This window comes from Pseudorasbora parva, chromosome 3 (assembly GCF_024679245.1).
Source record: "Pseudorasbora parva isolate DD20220531a chromosome 3, ASM2467924v1, whole genome shotgun sequence".
NCBI lineage: Eukaryota > Metazoa > Chordata > Actinopteri > Cypriniformes > Gobionidae > Pseudorasbora > Pseudorasbora parva.
The window spans coordinates 57,775,303-57,797,106 of record NC_090174.1 but is presented as its reverse complement, the minus strand read 5'-3'; the positions used below and the strand labels follow the sequence as shown (position 1 = coordinate 57,797,106).

The 21,804-nt window shown below is 37.9% G+C and overlaps 2 protein-coding genes across 3 annotated transcripts in view; one reads left to right on the top strand and one right to left on the bottom strand.

Annotated features, from left to right (window-relative positions):
* The window catches only part of tnca (tenascin Ca), a 117,929-nt gene extending 98,625 nt beyond the window's left edge, over positions 1-19,304 (bottom strand). Inside the window, exons 1-3 of the mRNA XM_067439634.1 lie at positions 19,269-19,304; positions 14,528-14,595; positions 14,281-14,432 (exon numbers count right to left, since the gene is read on the bottom strand). The gene's annotated coding sequence lies outside the window, so the exon portion shown is untranslated. The remainder of the gene's footprint in view (positions 1-14,280; positions 14,433-14,527; positions 14,596-19,268) is intronic.
* Positions 1-21,804, top strand: part of crybb3 (crystallin, beta B3) — a 783,391-nt gene that overhangs the window by 342,084 nt on the left and 419,503 nt on the right. The gene's annotated exons all lie outside the window — the stretch shown is intronic.

The window sequence follows — 21,804 nt, the reverse complement described above, 5'->3', positions numbered from 1 at the left end:
GCGGACACCGGTCCGTATGAGAGTCTAGTTCCGTTGGAAGGGTGACCTCTGACCCGACACATGACGTATTGGCGAACATAGAAGCCCAAATGATTGAGCTAAACAAAAAAACAGTCATGAAGAAGTCAAAAACAAGAATTTTTAAATGTCAGAGAAGCTTGAGTTTGTTCCCCAGCCCTATTTGTTCTCCTAATGCAGAGTTCACACTGCAAGATTTTGCACCGATTTTCACTCTGCGGTAGGTTTTGTGAAATCGTCAACAAATTCCTAAAATCAGAGGCAAAATAATGCTTGTTCATGCTAGTGACAATCTCGCAGTGTGAATTATCAAAGACGCGATCTGAGAGAATCAATGATGCTTCGCTGATGCCTGTGAGATATTTGGCATGCTAAATATCTGGACCTGTCGGCGATTCATAATCCTGCTGTGTGAAATATGTCCAGATTGAAAATTACATCGGCGATGACCGACAGACAATAAGAGAGCAAGATACAGGGCGGCGGAAAGGAGTCCCCCAGGGAGGCGTTATAGACCAGACTATCATTATTACACTTAAGCTTTTTCAATTATATAAAACAGAAACAAAGCACATTTCCAACCATTTCCTCCTCCATCATTTTTTTTCTTTTTCTTCTTTTTGCTGCAAATTAGCACACAGGCAATGTAAATTAAAACACGCTTCTTGCAGGCTATCATTTTTAAAGTGCCCCTATTATAGTTTTTCAAATATTCCCTTTCATGTAGTGTTTAGTATGGCTGTTTATAAATGTAAATGTTCAGCAAAGTCGAAAGTGCACAGTAAATAAAATTCTTGTCTCCTAAAACAAAGAATTGACTTTGAACCACCTTAACGAGTCGTTTTAATTTGACAAACCATGTTAATTAAAAAATGTGGTGATGTGCAATGTATATTATGAAAAAATGTAAGTGTTTTTTGACCTTTGATGCATGTGAACCTGTTGTAGGCAACAGCATAAAATAGCATAATAGAGACACTTTAATAACAATTCCGGTCTCTTCACGTGATCTTGTGTTGTTTCCTTCTCACTTCTCGTGTGTTTGGTTGTGAAACGTAGTTTGCAGACCACACAGAGTTGTTGGTGACTTTTCCTAATTATAAAGTCATGCAATGTGAAACCCCGTTGCCAATGTGCACACATTAGCAACCGGAAGCTTCCCTGGATAGTCATGCAGTGTGAAAAGAACAGTGATTTGACAACTTTGAAAATCGTGAAATGTGAATTTGGCATAAGCTTAATTACGCTTCTCCTACATCCTAGGTCAGAGGTCACTCTTCGGTAACACTTTATTTTGATAGTCCACTTTAGACATTCTACTAACTATAAGTAACTTTGCAACTACAGGTCAACTGTCATTAGAGTATTTGTAGACTGTCTGGTTAATACTCACTAAAACTTTATTTTGTTGGTCCCCCAGCAGACATTCTACTGACTATAAGTAAATTGGCAACTACAATTCAACTTATTCTACTAACCCGAACCCTAACACCTAACCATAACCTACCAGTCTACTGACAGTCTACTAATACTCTAATGAGAGTTAGCTGACATGTAGTTGCAAAGTTACTTATAGTTAGTAGAATGTCTAAAGTGGACAATCAAAATAAAGTGTAACCCACTCTCCACCGGAACTAGACTCAGTACGGCCATTACCGGAAGCCAGTGATTATAGCTTATAAAGTTATAAATATAGATATTTTTATTACAAAAATGCCTGGCTTCGCTTCAGAAGGCCTTTATTAACCCACTGGGGCCATATGGATTACTTTTATAAAGGGTGCATGCACTTTTTGGGCTCTTTCTTTTTTTCTTTTTACATAAGGAATAGGCCGAAATTGATTTCAGCATATCCAGAAGCAAAGCAAAACAAAAACTATCTTGCCAGCAATAAGTTTCCAGGAACTGAGCGAGATTAATAGAGCAGCTAAACGATTCATTCCTACCAACCTGCCAAGCTCGTCTTGGAGAAAACATTCACCTGCACATTTGAATCATTTTGCATATGCATCCTGAAAGGTTCCAACATTGCACCTTTGTGAGGATCCAAACTGCCTCCGAGGCTATTCCCGTAGGGACTTATGGCTTCTGTCAAGTAGATCACAATGGAAAAAAATACAACCATTACGGTTACATTTCTTGTTATACTTTTAAAAACGATATTGTTTTTATTTGGTTATGAATTTAGATTTTTAATTCCAAGTTAATTTTAGTCCCCTGTCATTAAGTTTAAAAATGTAGTCATTAAAAATATATTTAGTTTGTACTGTGGAATCAGTCTGTCATTTTAGAATTAGTCCTTATAACAAAGTTGTTGATGAAAATGATGACTCTTAAAAAATGTGAACTGTGTTTAGTAGTTTTTACATCCATCAAATGGCATCTTAATGTCTATTTCCCTCAGAAGATTAATCAAATCATACTACATTGATTAAACATATCTAAAATTTTCTCATATTTGATTGAATTGTGCATAGATAAAAAGCTTTATGTTTGCTGTCATTATGTTGATTTTACACATACAAGTGTGTAACTAAATGTATATGAGCTAGAAACTCACAGTATGTACCCAAATTATCGTAAAAAAGAGAAACTCTGTATGGGTAAAATCCAATTCATCTCAGTCAGTTTGATTATTGGATCAGTAAACTCTGCGTTCTCATTTGAAGCATCTCCCTGTAAGACAAACAGCTCCAAAACGCAAGATATTTGGCTGCACTGCCGCTGTTTATCAGACAAAAGACATCGGTTTATATTTAGATTAGACTGTCATTTGCATACCTCTTCAGTGAGGAAAGTCTTGACAGAAAACACTCCACTGTTGTCAGCATAAATATTTATGAAAACAGAACAGTGATCAATGCTCAGATATATAAAATGCAATGAAAGCAAACAGCACTATCCTTACTGTCATGTTCAAAACACTTTATGTTTTGAATTGTTTTCATACTTAGTTAATACAATGACAGCTACATGAAATCAAAATTCACAATTTGTTCATGATCGATGGTTTTTAGTGGTTGTTCACTGACCTATAGTAGTCATGTGCCGATTTTCGGTAACGCGATACAGTATATCACGATAATGAATATGCACGATATTGTTATTGTGGGCACTTCAAAATACCGTACATTATAATTTATTTAAAAAAAAAAAATTTTTATAATGCATTTAAGAATACTTTGCCCATCAACCGTATAAAATGCTCAACACAGCTGAGTAAATAATGAGACCTTATTGTAATGTTGCCTGTTGTTCTTTATAGCCTAATTCTTTTGCACTTTAATCTGTTTGAAAAAAAATATTTTATATATTTTTGGTGCATTGTATTATTGTATTTAAAAATTCAGAGTTATTTTTGTTATTACAAAAAGAGTTTTTAAACCTACAACATTTATACTTGAAACAAAAATTGACACATGCCTACCCTCAAGTAAATCTTTTTCCTCAATTTACCAGGCAAAAACTGCCTGCCTGTGATGTTTCAAGTCTGGAGTGCTAACTGTGGGAAAGTTAAACAAAAGTTTAATACTTAGTGATTTAAACAAAGTCCTAATCCTAAGTGTGAGAAATAGTAAAAGTGATTTGTACCATTTGAAGCTCTTTCTTTGGAAGATCACTGAAGGTCTTTGTCAGCAAAAGAGACTCAATTTTAAAGCTATACGTCTGTTAACACTCTGCATCTACAGCTGCTTCAGTCTAAACAACATCTCTGAGTCACTTCTGTCTGCTACTGTAGGTCAATATATTCGGTTTCTACTTTCTAATAATGCTGAGTTTTGTGCATTTGCAGGCAGCATGCATTTTAATATCAAACCAAAACCAACTTTCTTGCAATTAAAAAAAGAAAGGTTCAGCTTAATTAGTCTCTCTAACAGCTGAAAGAAATATTGCCCTAGCTAAGATCATTTAGTAAATATGCCTCATTACCATTCTAAATGAGACAGAGAAATTAAACTGTTAGGGAGGACATTAAAACAGATTTTATGATCATATTTAGCATTAAACTTACTGTCATGTTCCTGCAGCTCAGTCAGTTTAACATCTCAAAATACTGACTTAACCTGGCATTACATTTTACATCAATTCAACGCAACCATTTGTAGCAAATATGTTTTCATTTATGCATTTCGCACACACTTCTATCGACTTGCATTGCATTAAAGGTATATATTGCCTGAAAATTATGCACATTTACGTAATGAATACAGAAGTGGAAGAAGAAGTGGAAGAGATAGGACTCTCCACTGGTTTGAGTCCTATCTCACAGGTAGGTCTTTTAAGGTTGCCTGAGAGGAGAGGTATCCAAAACACATCAACTGACCACGGGGGTTCCTCAGGGCTTAGTGCTTGGACCTCTCCTCTTCTCCATTTACACTACATCACTGGGACCCATCATTCAGGCACATGGCCTCTCATATCATTGCTATGCTGGTGACACACAGCTCTACCTCTCATTTCAACCAGATGATCCCACAGTAGCTGCACGAATCTCAAAATCTCTGGCGGACATCTCGGCATGGATGAAAAAACATCACCTGCAGCTCAATAAGACTGAGCTGCTTGTTTTCCCTGCTAATCCCACCATACAACACGATTTTACCATCCAGCTAGGTTCATCTTCGATTACTCCTTCAGGGTCAGTCAGAAATCTTGGAGTAATCTTTGATGAGCAGCTGTCCTTCAAAGACCACATCTCAAAGACAGCTCGGTCATGCAGGTTTGCATTGCACAACATCAGGAAAATCAGACCCTTCCTTACAGAGCATGCAACACAGCTTCTTGTCCAAGCCCTGGTCATTTCTAGACTTGACTATTGCAATGCGCTTCTGGCTGAACTTCCATCTTGTGCAATCAAACCGCTGCAAATGATCCAGAACGCTGTGGCACGTCTTGTATTCAATGAGCCCAAAATGGCTCATGTCACACCTCTATTCATCTCTCTGCATTGGCTACCACTCGCTGTCAGGATCAAATTCAAAGCTCTGACTCTTGCTTATGGATCTTCCACAAGCTCAGCACCCGCATACTTCGACTCACTCCTACGAGTCTACACCCCCACCAGAAGCCTTCGCTCCGCTAATGAGTGAAGGCTTGTGGTACCATCACAGAGAGGCATGAAATCCCTCTCCAGGACTTTTTCTTTCATTGTTCCTGGTTGGTGGAACGATCTTCCGTCCTCCATACGCACAACAGAATCACTCGCTTCATTCAAAAGACAGGTAAAAACTCATCTCTTCCATGAGCACTTAATCTTACATTAAGAAAAACAAAAACAAAACACTTCCTCCTCTATTTCTCTTTTCTTCTTCCCTTTTCTGGTTTTTGCTACTCTGAGCAGTATACAAATCTTGGTATTTGGGGCACTTTTTGCATTTCTTTGCCTCTTCTTGACAGATCGCTTCCTGTACTCCTGAGTTGTAAGTCGCTTTGGATAAAAGCGTCTGCTAAATGCATAAATGTAAATGTAAATGTAAATGTAAGAAGAAAAACTAAATTGCCAGCCGGAGTGCCTATGTTAGCCACCAGAGGGCACTCCACCCTACTCCTTTACCATTTCATCATGAACTGCATTTCCCATAAACCTTTGCCTGAACTCGATATCTTGTGATTATATCCACCTACATTTCATTAGCTAGTTAATGTCTGTGAATATAATTCTGTGTTCCAGGCAACCCGTAACCTGTGTTTCTCCAACTTTCTACCTGTGAAAGTGCACTGGAACGGTAGTCAAACCCGTGACTTCCCACCCTGTGAACTTGTACTATATCAATGTACTCCCAGTTATGCGCTCTGACGTCTCAAAGCCCTGAAACAACAATGGCAGCCCCGCTACGGATTTGTTATTAATGAAAGTTGTACACGGTTATTTATCTAATGTTATTTAGCAGCACATGTTATGCATTTTCAGCAGCTTTTCTGAATAAATTAATATCAAATACATTCCAAATATACAAATAACATACAATAAAAGGTATAACAGCTTCCCCTGCCTTATGCGCCATTTCTTGTCCTCCGTTTCCCTCAAATAAGAAAGGAGTGAGCACCTTTGGCAATAGAAATGATTATAAATGAGTATAAGCCCTGTAAGCCGTTCTTTGTTTATATCTAGCTACCGCTCAGGCAGTTTGGCGTTACTTTGGCTGGAATGCTACAGGCTCAAAAACCTCCCTGGAACTCAGTATAAGCCCTGTTATTTTTTATATTGTATTTATTTATTTATTTTTTCACTCTATGCAAAGTCTTGTATGTGTTACGCTACATTTCTGAGCATTATTTCTGTTTTTCTATGTCATGGTTTTGATCTTCTTGTCTCCCTGTATTTCCCTGGATATTGGACTCTGTTATTATTGGCAATGCTAGTTTCAGACAGTTCCTTTCAGTGAATGGTTCAAAAAACGATTTATCAGTTATTTACGTCAGAAAGCAATGTGTGTTTCTAAGCCCTTTAGAAGAGATCAAGATCTTTTCTAACACCTCATTGCCATGTTATATAAATGAAACATTCAAATAAAGTCATTTGTGTCAACGCATATTGCTGATTATTGCACTTAAGGTAATGTTGTTCGTGGTCCCAGTTTTAGTTTGCGGATCCTTTATGTCTGATACGACTGACATATTGAGTAGTAAGATTTCTAAAAGTTTAGAATCATTGATTGATTCACTGATTCACAACCGTTTGAATCTTTATTTGAAGTTTGAACACAAATGCGGAAGAGAAGACAATGCTGAATAAAGTCGTAGTTTTTGTTATTTTTGGACCAAAATGTATTTTCGATGCTTCAAGAGATTCTAATTAACTAACTGATGTCACATATGGACTACTTCGATTATGTTTTTATTCCCTTTCTGGACATGGACAGTATAGTGTGCATACACTTAGATACGCTGTCAGACTAAATATAAAAAAATCTTAAACTGTGTTCCGAAGATGAACGGAGGTCTTACGGGTGTGGAACGACATTAAGGTGAGGAGTTAATGACAAATTTTATTTTTGGGTGAACGAACCCTTTAAGGTCATCCTGCAGCTTTAATGATGATCTACTCTTAAATAGCTATTTTTAACATTCACATTTATGAACATACAGAGACACAGAGAAGTGCCAATAATTATAAACTAGTGCACCAAAACATGTCTACATCTCCATGACAACTGCATCATCACTTTTTGATGTATACATCTGTGGTGTAAGGCACACAGTCAAATACATTAGTCATTTTCCCTTGCTTGTGTGCAGACGATGCCAACATCTACTGTAGAAGAACTGCATCTCTATGACACACTATGACTGTGGTGGAAGTAATGGCCATCATCACCATCCTGAGAGAAACACTCAAGATCAGACCATCTTCTGCTGAACCGCCCACTGAAACAAACCTCTTGAGATGAGCTTTAGTTCATCAGGTTTGGTGGTTCGAGAAAACGATGGAAGAAACACAACAGAGATCTTTAAACGTAGGGGTGGAAACTATATCACTGGCTCTTCTTCAAGAGCACTGTACACATAGGCGTAATTTGCAGGCGCTGTTATCAGTGCTTCAGATTTCTCTCGCGGCTCATGCAGTCTTCACACAGACGAGCGCTTTAATCTAACGCTTAACACTGTTGCAGAGACTTTCTATTTGTTCCGGTCAGATCACGAAACAAAATGCACAAAAACTGTCCCTGCTCTTGATGTACAACCACTGATGGTATTTGGTTTTGATTAGAGAAAAAATAGACCATGAGGGCAGATTAGAAACGAGAACTTCTGACAAGTTTAACAGACTAGACCAGGGATTATAAGCAAAGTGTGCAAATCTATGCCTTTATTCACGTGAAAAATCTTGGCACAACGCTATTTTAGATGCAATAATCAAACGAGATCTATATCAATAAATTAACTATTTGATTGATTTACAGACATCTTAATACTAATTTTTCTGAATTGTTATTGAACATATTTTACATCTGATATAACATTGTATCAGCAATGCTACCTCCCTTAATACGCCATATAGTGCATATCATATGCACGCGAAAAACTGCGTACCATACGCACGCCAAAGTCTAAGGGGCACTCATACGTCAAAATGAGCTTTGGCGTGCATATAATACACAGTTTTTCGCGTGCATATGATACGTAATTTATGTCCCACCCACTTTTTAAAACAAGTTACGCCACTGACTGTACATATATAGTAGACATTTCATCTCAGGTTGTGTATTTTAAGCATCAGCTAAATGCAGGAAAGTTAGAACAAAAAGTCATTTAAAAATCTATAAGAGGATAAATATAAGAGGAAACTATCCAAAAAAATCTGTATCACACCATGTCCTTGAACACAACTGAACATAAATTATCACAAATACAAACAACAACAACAACAAAAACAACAGATTAACAGGAAGACAGAAGCAATTCAGACGACCACCGTCTCCAGCATCCTGTCAAGCCAAGGCAACGGACCAGTCTCAAAACCATGATATACTCTCCAACTGCTTACAAACTGTAAGGTTTTTGCTACACACATATATTATACTACAAATTGAGTGCCATATCATGCAATATTAGTTACTTGAGGATTCAGGATAACCTCTTAATGGGATAGTTCACTAAAAATGAAAATTCAGTCATTAAAGGGATAGTACACCCAAAAATAAAAATATTGATGCTTATCTGCTTGTCCCCAGGGCATCCAAGATGTAGCTGTGTTTGTTTCTTCAGTAGAACATAAATTAAGATTTTGAACTCCAACCATTGCTCGTATAATGCATGTCAATGGTGTGGGGACAGTTGATGTACAACCCCAAATCAGAAAAAGTTGGGACAGTATGGAATGTGCAAATAAAATAAAAAAGAAGTGATTTCTAAAATTACTTTGACTCGTATTTCATTGCAGACAATATGAACACAAAATATTTCATGTTTTGTCTGGTCAACTTCATGTCATTTGTAAATATGCATCCTTTCCTGTCATTCAGACCTGCAACACATTTCAAAAAAAGTTGGGACAGTAAAGCATTTACCACTTTGTAATGTTGCCATTCCTTTTCACAACACTTAAAAGACGTTTAGGGACTGAAGACACCAAGTGATGAAGTGTTTCAGGTGTAATTTTGTCTCATTCTTCCTGCAAACAAGTCTTAAGGTGGGCAACAGTACGGGGTCTTCGTTGTCGCATTTTGCGCTTCAAAATGCGCCACACATTCTCTATTGGAGACAGGTCGGGACTGCAGGCAGGCCAGTCAAGTACCCGTACCCTCTTCCTCCGCAGCCAGGACTTTGTAATGTGTGCAGAATGTGGTTTTGCATTGTCTTGTTGAAATATGCATGGACGTCCCTGGAAAAGATATCTTCTTGAAGGCAGCATATTATGCTCCAAAATCTCACTGTACTTTTCAGCATTAATGGTGCCTTCACAGAAGTGCAAGTTACCTTTGCCAAGGGCACTGACACAACCCCATACCATGACAGACCCTGGCTTTTGGACTTGTTGCTGGTAACAGTCTGGATGATCCTTTTCTTCTTTGGTCCGGAGCACACGGCGTGCATTCCTCCCAAAAAATACCTGAAAAACTGATTCATCTGACCACAGTACATATTTCCACTGTGTGATGGTCCATCCCAGATGCCTCCGAGCCCAGAGAAGTCGACGGCGCTTCTGGACACTGTTAACATAAGGCTTCCTTTTGGCACAGTACAGTTTTAACTGGCATTTGTGGATGTAACTACGTATTGTGGTACTTGACAAAGGTTTGCCAAAGTAGTCCTGAGCCCATGTGGTGATATCGCTTATAGATGAATGACGATTCTTGGTGCAGTGCCGCCTGAGGGATCGGAGATCACGGTTGTTCAGCTTAGGCTTGCGGCCTTGTCCTTTACGCACTGAAATTCCTCCAAATTCCTTGAATCTTGTAATTATGTTATGCACTGTTGAATGTGAAATATCCAAATCTCTTCCTATCTTTCTTTGAGGAACATTGTTTTTAAACATTTCAATAATTTTCTCACGTATTTGTTGGCAAACTGGCGATCCTCGGCCCATCTTTGCTCCTAAAGGATTAGATCTTTCTTGGATGCTGCTTTTGTACCAAATCATAATTTCAATCACCTGTTGACATCACCTGTTTCAAATCACATCATTATTTAACCCTTTTACATCATTACTAGCCCTAAATTGCTCCTGTCCCAACTTTTTTTGAAATGTGTTGCAGGTCTGAATGACAGGAAAGGATGCATATTTACAAATGACATGAAGTTGACCAGACAAAACATGAAATATTTTGTGTTCATATTGTCTGCAATGAAATACAAGTCAAAGTAAATTTAGAAGTCACTACTTTCTTTTTTTATTTGCGTTTTCCAAACTGTCCCAACTTTTTCTGATTTGGGGTTGTACATAGTGTTGTATTTGAGGTAAAAAAAAATATATAAATACTGTTCAGTTTCTCACAGAAAACGATCGTTTCGTGTCTTAAGACATCAATGTGTCACAAGCCGCTGTGTTTAAAACGGATTCGTATATATGTCTGTGTTTTTTACTCTCATAATGGCCATAAAACACCCCATTGATATTCATTTGAACAATTGTCGAACAATTGTCTCTGACTCCAGAAGAGATTAAAGTTGTCGATGAAATTCACTCCCTTCATCATGCAGGTTTTTTGCAGCCATGTATTGAGCCCAAGCAACCGTGAGAATCTATTTGTTCCTCTTGCTGGCAGTGGTCCACTGATGAACGGCTGAACTTTCAGTTTGCTAAGCGTTTCAAAAAGTTCAATGAAATCCCTTTTAATGAGTTCTGACTGCTCTCTCTGAATATCGTTCTTCCCTACATGAATGATAAGTTGATTTGCGGTCTTATGTTTTATCAGGATGTTCTGAATTTCCCTGTTTACATCAGAAATGGTTGCTTGTGGAAGGCAGCATGTAGTTGTATCTCTGCTGCGAATGTTTCTGACTGTAGAGTCACCCACTATCAGAGTCCTTGGCTCGGCTGTGCTCTGAGCTGAGGGTCGCTGTCTGCTCGACCTTGAGCGCCTTTTAGCATTAGTGTTAGCTGTGGGCTGATGCAATCTGTGTTCGATCACATTTATCACGTTTGGGGATTCCTCACCCACATTCATTAATACTTCAAATCTGTTTTCGAGATGTATCGATGGTGGTCGGAATGTAGTGTTTGCAATCCTTGTGTCTGGGGTGGAGCATGCTACTGCAGCAATATATGAAGCTCGTGACAATCTGACGTCTCGAGTGCGTTTGGGTCTTGCCCCCTGTTTGTGCCATCGATTAATGTGTTGATCAGTTTCTTGTTTCTCTATCTGTTGAGTAGCACTACATTTATGGGACTCACCAGCTGTGTGCAGAGGACGTTCGCGATGAAGCTCTGCTGTGTGATTCGTCCGGATCTGTAGTTCCGCAAATAACTTTGTTTCAAGAACTGCAATCCGTTGTGAAAGTCTGTGGCAGTTTGTGCAGCAAGTAGATTCTTGAACTAAAAGAGGCATTTTCTTATCCTTTCGATAGTAGGCAGCTGTGTTTTCTCTTCCGGAATGTAAGCTGATGGCAGGGAGAGGTTGGTCGGATGAAGTTTTCGCTTTTTTGTAGTAATCCAGTCTCCAGAGTTTCAAGTTTTATCATAAAAGTTGAGCTTTGTTGTTTGAGCGCTGTGTTGATTTGCTGAAGTTGAAGTTATGAGATAAAATATAGAAGCGATAGAGCAAAGCGCGGAGCAGTAAGCAAGAGCGTCCAAACAGCAGCGAAGCAGGAAGTAAAAAAAAAAAGTTTAAAAAAAAAATCCAGACAGAGCGAGCTAACGTTTTGCATGAAATAAGGACATATATCACAAACGCAGACTCTTTTAAGACCCAAAACATTGTAAAGATGTGTTCTCTCTTCTGCAGCAGAAGTAGAAGAGGTTCAGTCAAAACGCTGCAACAGCACGAGGGATAATATGAGCCGTGAATCTCCCGCTGACATGGCGCACGCTTTATTTAACATCACAACTGACGTAACATTTGGAAAACTCTGAGTCAAATATACAGACAATATTATTTTGACGTCACTACAAGGAAATAACCCGGTTTATTAATAAAGTCATGGTTTACTTGCGTTGTCAGTTTACTGGTTTGCATGTAAACGGGGAAAACTGATTATTTCAATAAACTGATTTTTTGGAGTTATCAGCTTACTGGTGTGCATGTAAACACACCCAATGAAAGAGAGGTAAGGCCTAGTCCACACGTACACGGGTATTTTTATTACCGGAGTTTTTCCTCCTCCGTTTTAAAAAACAATCGCGTCCACACAAGCACGGTTTTAAAAAAAATTCCGTCCACATGAGAACGCAAAACTACGCTATGATTGGCTGCCTGATTTCCATATGGGTCCCATTCACTGCACCGATGCACATTGCACTGACTGAGGGATGCCATGGGCTCAAGTGAAACACTTCCTACAAGTTCCTTTGCTTTGGACTCAGTGACAGGTAACTGTATACACAGGTGCAGGGCCGAAGAGGACTGTAATAGCTTCACACACTTGCTTTACTATTTTGTATTATTGCATTCTGGCGCCTTTGTTCTGCAATACAATGAAATAACTGAACATGTATCTGTAGGATATACGTGTGATAAGCGCTGTTAGTGGAGTCCCCCGCATAGAATCGACTCACGTAAATCAAAAGGAGATGTGGAAAATCTGATATCAAACAAAGGAAAGAACGGCGCGCACTTCAATTCAAAAAGCCGAAATCTCCGGTTTCACCATCTACACGACAACGCTGTAACCGGCGTTTCTAAAAATCTTCACCCTGGCCGGAGTTTTCAAAAAAGTCCGGTTTTAGTAACCGGATACAGCGTTTGCGTGTGGACGAACAGCCAAACCGCGTAGAAAAAGCTGCGGTTTTGAAAATACCCGTGTTCGTGTGGACAGGGCCTAAGACTGCTGAGTATATATACCCTCATATTGTTGATTAGCTGAGTGCTCTCCACCTGTGTCAATTATCTGACCGAGCTTCTCCCGAAACTTGCTTAAAAAAACAACGAAACAAACACACCTACATCTTGGATGCCCATGGTGTAAGCAGATTAACGTCACATTTTCATTATTAGGTGAACTATCCAATGACTCACCCTGCCATTTATCTTAAGAACACAAATGAAGATTATTTTGATGAAATCTGAGAGCTTTTTGTCCCTCCATTGACAGCTATGCAACTACCACTCTGATGCTTCAAAAAATTCATAAAGATTGTAAAACTAATCCATATAAATCGAGCGGTTTAATACAGATTTTCTGAAGAGACTCGACACGTTGCATAGCTGTCAATGGAGGAAAAAAGCTCTCAGATTTCATTAAAAAGATCTTTATTTGTGTTCAGAAGATGAACAAAAGTCTTACGGGTTTGGATTGACATGAGGGTGAGTAATTAATGACAGAATTGTCATAATTGAGTGAACTAACTCTTTAACCTCCATAAGCCCTCCTTCTGTTCTTCTGGGTCAAAAACAAAAAACAACCATCGATGTAGGCAGTGCTTCAAATAACCCAAAAGTACTTCACTTCTAGGATAATATATAGGACCAAAAGGCCGAAGAAGTATTTATAATGTAATGTAATCTCCAAAGGACTATCCCAGCGTACACAGAACGTTCCCTTAACATTAGCATATGGTTCCCGTTTGGTTATTTTTTTTCAAATGGCATTCCAGAAACTAAAAAAATGAATCTTCCCAGAAGATTGCAGGGAGGACTTTAGGACCACCCAAAGAGAACCTATAAAGAGCATTCTTTAATGGTTATTTTTCTGGTTTTGTTTTATTAACCATAAACTTTCCGACATCACACAGGTAAACTGCCCCACATTCAAAAGTCAATGAAGCCTTTTTAAGGGTTCAGTCACTGTAAGGTAATATGGAGGATCCTGATTTAGCCCATGATTAATTGCCGTTACTAAGTTTGCATACAAAAAGGTTGTTTACATATTGATTACTAATGGTAAAGTAGCACAAACACAATGTTTAATTCTAATAGCCAGACAGAGGGAAATCTTTTTTTTTTGTAAAAAACTTAATTTTTAAATTTCCTTAAAAAATCTGCACATGGACAACTTTGAAAATACACAATATGACTAAATTTCAGAGTATATATCTGATTCTATTGTCTGGATCCATATACTGGATCAAAGATGCTTAAAGTGAATTCCTAAAGTTTTACATCATGAAATATATATGCATTCTCTGCATCAATCATGGAAAAATTTACAAAACACACTTACTGATTTGTGGATCCTCTCTACAAATGCTCAGCTCACAAACAGATGTAACGGAAGCCCATCCATTCTCCAAGAGACCGAGTTTAACACGCACTATAGTGCCGGCCATGGATGGTTCAATGTCAGCCTGATATCAGAAGGGCCTGCAATCAATACTAATAAAGAGTAATCAGCCAATCGAAAGAGGTCAGAGAGCTGAATGACAGGATGTACAATACTAATCATCAATACAGTTACATCAAGCACTTACTATCTGCAAATACTAATGACATATCTCTCCTTCTCCATCTCCATTTTCCTAGGGGGTTAAATTGTCATCTGGAATACAGAAAAGACCCAAGAAAGTAGAAAATAATTAGTTGTGTTTGCCAAAACAAGCATCTCTAGTACATGTCTCTGCAATTCATGTCTCTAGAAATGGCTTGGGTCCATCCTTCAAAATAAGGATGTTTCCATTTTCAAATCAAATCAAAATAGACAATTAAAATTGAATATTGCAGTATTTATTATTAATGATTCATCTGTCCGAATAGTTTTTTATTCATGCGCCAAACATTTAAAAGAATACAATTACGATGATAGAGCAAGCAACTGCACTCGGACAGCTTGTCTAAAATTATAATCACACACATATTATCATTCATGTCTACCTGTAAAACTTTTTAGATGCTAATAATCTGTTTAAGAAATCATGTCTGATATTAAAAAGCCTGTCTGAAGGCAATGATTCATAGAGATGGACTGAGGTGGTCAGAAACTGTGGAAGAGCGGGGAAATACAGAGGTAACAAATAATTAACGTGCTGATTTACAGCCGAACTAAAATGCAAAAGTCCAGGATTTGAGTAAAGATGCACTTCCATGCCAAACCATTTTTGACTGAGGTAGACTGCTTAACTCCAGCATGGCTTTAGATGAAAGAAGTCTGGAAATCTGTGCTGAGTCACGAGGCGTTTGTGGTGTGGCAAACGGTCTTTTGGGTATTGATGGCTGATGTTTAATGTGGCTCTGGAGACTCATTTGTCTATGTTTATTTCCTTCCCTTTGAGAAATAATTCTTCTCAACTCTACTGTATGTATACTAAAGAAAGAGTTAACTCAAAAAAGAAACCACTTTCTTACTGATGTGAAATATAAAAGAAGTTTAACTAAATGTTCAAAATGCTCAATTCCATTAAAGTGAAGCATACATTAACCACAGGCCATACAAGTAGTCCATACTGTGAAACATTTCCCTCAGAAATTGCTAGAACATTTCACACACAAAAAAGAATGGCATCACATTGAATTAAACGTCAAATTTTTAATTAAATTCATTGTCATAGTATTTTCCTGTAATAGTCTTTATTTAAAAACGTCCAATTATGCAGAAAATAAGATGGTAAACATTTAATTGATGAGATGACAATATATGACACAGTAATAATACTATACATAAGGTATGATTTTACCCCAAAATTACCCCCCAAAATTGCAAAATATAGTAACTGTGCAAATACATGTTTCACTGCCTGGAGTTGTTTCTGTGAACTGTGATCCATTTACTTCACTTTTCTATAGCTTTTGGAAGTCTTTAAAAATAAAATATACCTCAGATTTCTTGTCAAATCTATTTGTACAGTCAAGCTCTTTCCTGTTTTAGATGTGTTTTTCAGTGCATTCAAGCTGAAAACCAATGCTTCCGCTCAGTCTTTTTGCCAATCAGTGGGCGTGGTGGAATCGCTGCCTAGAAATCTAGAAGCACCCTAGCGGCAGTAAATGTAATTTGCAGTAATAACAATATTTTAAATAGACAGCAGAAATTAACATTTTGTCAGAAACTCTAGTAAATGACATGTTATTAAGATTATTGGTCAATTCAGGATTTGGGGAGATTTGTGATCTCTGTTTGAATCGTGATTCTCAATTAATCTAGAATAGGGTGAGTAAATAACCATAGATTTTTGCATCACATGTAGACATTTTATAAATGCTTTAATCCAAAGCAACAAATGACAGCTTGTTGTGATAATCTATTTTATTTCTACATTTATCTCTACATGTCTCAATTTAACCCTCTGGTCCTCTTCGTTTAGGGATCACACTTGGTTTCTTCGCTGTCAAAAGTGACCGAAGCCTTAAAATGTAACTCCCCTTGTGGGAGTTAAAAAAAAGAAAAACTGATGTAATGCCATGTTTTGACAACTAGATTCCGATATAACTCTATATAAAGAGGCTTATAAACTATCTATTTTGGGTCAATTTTACCATAATGTTACATCCACACCATTGATTGTTGCTAGGCAACGTGGGGGAGAGGACGCTGGCGTCGTCTGTTCGCCGCTTCTCCACCCACAACAAATCATGTTAATGTACTATTAGATTTACATTTTATTTTATTTCCTTATGTTTGTGACTAGTCTAACAGTCAGAGCTACAATTGGGACTGTTGCTGATTGCTGGCAGCCACTGAGAAGTCGTTGTTCGTCGTTTCGCCGTTTTCAACCGCTTCTCTAATGTTTACGTTTGAATTGCTGCGGTTGGTTTCTGGTTTGGAGGACATTTTATGTTTCTCGCCGCGGGTGCTCACTGGTGGTCTCCCTTGGGCTTAAGCTGCATGGTGGCTGAAGTTTGCACCGGGCTAGCGTCATCCGGGCTCTCGTCGGCGGCGTCCAGCATGATGTTGGGATGTTCTGCTTCTCGGCTGCGCCGCTGTTCCGTCCTGCATTGCGACCGTGGAGCGACATCTGCGCCGGCCCCGGTGTGTCCACAGAAGTGCCCGGAGGAATGTTCTGCCTCCTGCATGGTGCTGCAGCGATCCCCATCGTTTGAATCATCATGAAGAAGACCCATCATCTGGTCTTCAGCTGTCCTGCCTCGGCGATGTCATCAGGACACACTGCCGCTGGGAGAAATCTGAAACATGGAGTGGACCACAGTGTGCTGCGGAGCTAACAGAGACTTCCACCATCAGCTGTTTTCTGTTCACCATCAGCTCTGTTTCTGTTCACCATCAGCTCTGTTTCTGTTCTGTTTTCTGTGTTGGTTGATTGTTTGTAGTATTCTATATTTTTACTTGTTATTCATTTTTTTGTTGTTATCCCCCCCCCCCCCCCCCCCCTTTGTTGCACTTTGAGATTCTTCGGAATGAAAAGTGCATTATAAATAAAATCTATTATTATTATTATTATTATTATTATTATTTAATTTGTGTATGTATAATACTGTGGTTTGTGTGTGTGTGTCTGCGAGTGTGTCTGTTTTGCAATCTTGATGTTTTAGTGTAACCTGATTTGTGGCTGATTTATCTGTCCCTCCAGGATTTCGGTAGCCTAGAAATCTAGACGCACCCTAGCGGCAGCAAATTTAATCTGCCCGCAAGTGTCATCTAGGAACTCTCAATACCCTTCTGAGCTGTATTCCTCACAATCTGGACGGGCCAATCACATCGTGTATAGAGTCGGCGGGCGGGGCCATAATGACGACGGCCGAGTTGCGTTTGCGTGCTTCTAGTAAACACAGAAACTGGCGAACGGCGGTCTTTCGAATCAGCTTTGACCGCGACTCCGGAAGACTTGGAGTTAAGCTTTCCTCTGAGAAAAGAACAAAGAGCGGCACTGAAGTCATTCTTAAAAAGGGAAGATGTGTTCGGAGTTTAGCCGACCGGATACGGCGAAAGTTTAATCAGTCAACAAGCTCTGTTTCACCTTCGTTGCTCTGGTTGGTTGTAGCGCTATTCTATCGTGTGCAGAGGGAGTTTGAAAGACAACCGTTTATCCCGCCCCTCGGATTGAGCTGTCAATGGTGAGTTTCCAGACCAAACATCTTGATGTGGGTCTGGCTTGTCAGATTTGTGGTTTGTATCACCAAAAGATTCCCTGAGTTTTTGCAATTTTGCGTATTTCCCGTTAAATTCCTATGTCTGTCATTTCTGATCATGAAGGAGCCATGTGTGACTTTTTTTTCTAACCCTTTTAACATAACCGAATCGTCTCCATAAATTGTTTGTGTGGCCACCAAGTGTCATCCCATTCTGATGAAGCAAAAAATAATAATTTCAAAACCTAAAACAGTTCGGTCATTTATGACCGAAGAGGACCAGCGGGTTAATTGCAAAATTCATTTTAAAGCCATTTCCTTTCAAATATTGATTGCATGTGTTATTTTGTGCTCATTCAGTATCGTTCCACTTCATCTCACGACACTCAGGAATGTAATATGGAAATATTACTTGGCAACAGACTTTATCCACTAGTATGTTGTAATTATTTATGGTTCTGATCATCAGACTGCCAAACAAAGGCAGATCCTTGAGAAAATAATTAGCTCAGTGACCTACAGCCAAACAACAACGATACAGATCCAAGATTTGAGAAACTCAAAAGCAGAATGATCTAATCTGCAATGGCACTTGTATTGGACAGCTGTAACTCTCAAAACAATGTTTGACTTTCCAAAGATGGTGATGAATTGTCACCAGTTTGAAAAGTACAAACTTTTCCCCCCTTGTGAAGGAATATTTGGTTGTCATAGTAACCTTGAAGCAAGAGGTTTTGGAATCAGATGTACGAAATGTGAAACGGACCTGGTGGGCTTTGTTTGAATGACTGGAATATGTTGCTGCATTCCGAATAATTCCAAAGTGACTTTGGATTAAAGAGGCTGCATATTGAATAAATACAAATTGGATAATCAAAACAAAGTTGCAAATGCAACACATGTTAGGAGGGCTAAAAACTAAAATCCCACAGACTGAAAGATTCTGTGCCACAAATAGAGACCAGAATATCATACAGCGTGGGCTTCATCCAGAACACCCCAGCACAACCAAACAGTAAAAATAAAAACACTCTGAACACTTTAAAACTGCATAGCAATGCCCTGGCAACTACCCATTACACCACAGCATCGTGTCATTGAGTTTTGCACATTTTTACATGTACCACACCCTGTGTTACTTTGTAATTTATATGCTAGAATGCATGTAACTCATATACATTCTTATATACTCACATTAGGCTTATATAAAGCACGACTGATATTTCATCCCCGTTCCCTCATGGCTTTCTTTTCACGAATCTAATTAATACCATGACCAGGTCCACAGAGTCTCTCAGGATGTTCTCTCAGTATTTAATTCAGTTCATGTAAGGCTTAAATCTACAACGTAATCGAAAAATAAACAACACCCAAACTGTGAGCTTGGATTTTGAATTAAATCCAAATCTCACGCCTTTCTATTGAGTTATTAATGCGGGCGTCACGCAAAAACAAACACAACGAAACAAACTAACCGCTGTCCTGTCCAGTTCATTAACAAATGACTCTTATGAGCCGGTTCTTTTTAGTGAGTCAAACACATCGTAACCAGTGTAGTGTAATTCACAAACGAATGGCTCGTATGAGCCGGTTCTTTTGAGTGAATCAAAGACAACCCATTACAATTTTGTCTTCGTTAATTGAAATAACAAAAAAACTGAAATAAAATAAAACACAAATATTAGATGAGAAATTTTAACTTAACAAAAAACGTTTAAAAATAATCATAAAAAGGAACGCTGTCCTGGCAACTAGATTAAATAAAATAAGATCAGTTTGAAGTACTAAAATTAAAATAACAAGAACTTTAAAATAGAAATATAAACAACTAATATCAATGACAAATGTAGGCCTAAATAATAAAATTAATAAAATAAAATAAAAATGAACTGAAACTGAAAATCCCAAAATAAAAGCTTATCAGAATATACTATAAAATGATATAAATTAAAATAATGTTACAAATGTCCACCGTGTAGATTACATGTACAAAATACGTCTTAGAAAAAGAACTGCAAATCCCCTTCCCAAGACAGCATTTGCAGATTTCCACAAGATGAGGAAATCCTCATTCCAGATACAAACCCTGTTAACTGTCAACCGTTAAAGGGGTACTTCAGCGCTGGGAAGATGAATCTGTATTTAAACTGGGTCATCAATGTAACGTTAGTAGAAATGTGAAATTATTTTTGAATTTGGTGCCTTCTAGACTGAGAAAAAAGAAAATATATTTTTGTCTCATGGGGATGAAAGACTACAATTCCCAGAATGCTTCGCTGCCCTGTTAGTCCATTCCCAAAGCCACCTACTGGATTACTGTGACTGAGTTGAAGACACCCCTAGTGAAAAAAAAGTATACTTTATTGTATTTCAAATATATTCTCTTTTCCGATAGTATATTAGAAATACACTTACAAAAAATGTACCATTTCTAAATATATAAAAAATATATTAGCATCTAAAAATATATTTTAGAAAAATATACTTTAAATGAAAGTTCAGTGTGCTTTTGTAAAGTGTACTTATTTGAACATTACTTTAAAATATATTTTTTATATATTTTAAAATTATGCTCAAAATTGTCATTGTTAACAATGCACTAAAAGCATATTTTAAAAATACATAATTAATATCATTAAGCTGTATAAAAAGTTATAAATACTGTTTAAGGTTATTTATTCATGCTTAACTGTTCAAGCTTAAGCATTAATAAATAAGTGATACTAAATTATTATTATTATATAAATAAATTATTATATGGACTAAAAGCCCATTTTTAAATAAATGCAGTGTATGCTATAAGCCTTCCTTTAGTTGTGATTTAAGTGTAAATATGTTTAATAAGTTTACACTGGCAAAGAAGAATCCAACAGCACACTTAAAATACAACGCAAGAAAATATGAGTTAAATAGTTGTTTCTTTTCGGAATTCAAATGTCTCTTCATTGATCTGTGACCAATCAGATTGTGTTGCTCAATGCCTGCAGCCAATCAGAGGTAGAGCTGCTGACGGTACTCGTCTGTACGTCTGTACGACGCTCACTCGCGGAGTCGCGGGAGGTTTGCAGCCTTGCAGGTGAAGTACAATGTTGCGTTACATTAATTATTTAATAAAACACTGAGAGCGGAAAGTACATTGCTCATTCTTCGGACCAGTTCAATTACGTCACATCGCTGCCTGACCTTGATGGTGACGATAAACTGTTTTGGAATAAAATGGCCAAACGTTACGTGATCCCGAAAAGCACCGGAAAAAGTCCTTCTGTTTGGAGGTAAGTAATAGGCCTATGTAATGTCACTAAACGTGAATAAAAAGTTGAATGAACATGCACCTGACCTTATCTCGTATTCTGGTAACAGATTGCGTTCTTCACGAGTGTTTGCTGTCAACTGTCCCTGTGTAAGCGGTCATCAGACGCAAGTTTAATGAGCAGCTCACCAGAAAATTGAATATAATGTGTAATTTATATGTATAGAGATGGTCAGTGGAATTAGTTCAATGATAGGTTTTCCAACATCTTCCAGTGTTAATTTAATGAAGAACATAGTAAGTTAATTTTGTTAAGCTTTGCTGAAACAATGTGAAACCATTTATAAAAATCGTTGGGCTTGTTTAATGAAATGTCTCTTCATTAGTTATGTGTGTTAGATTTGATTAATTTATCGTAATGTCCTTGAAAACAAATGCATTCAACATTGAAAGTAAGTCAGTAAGTAATTCATTAAAATG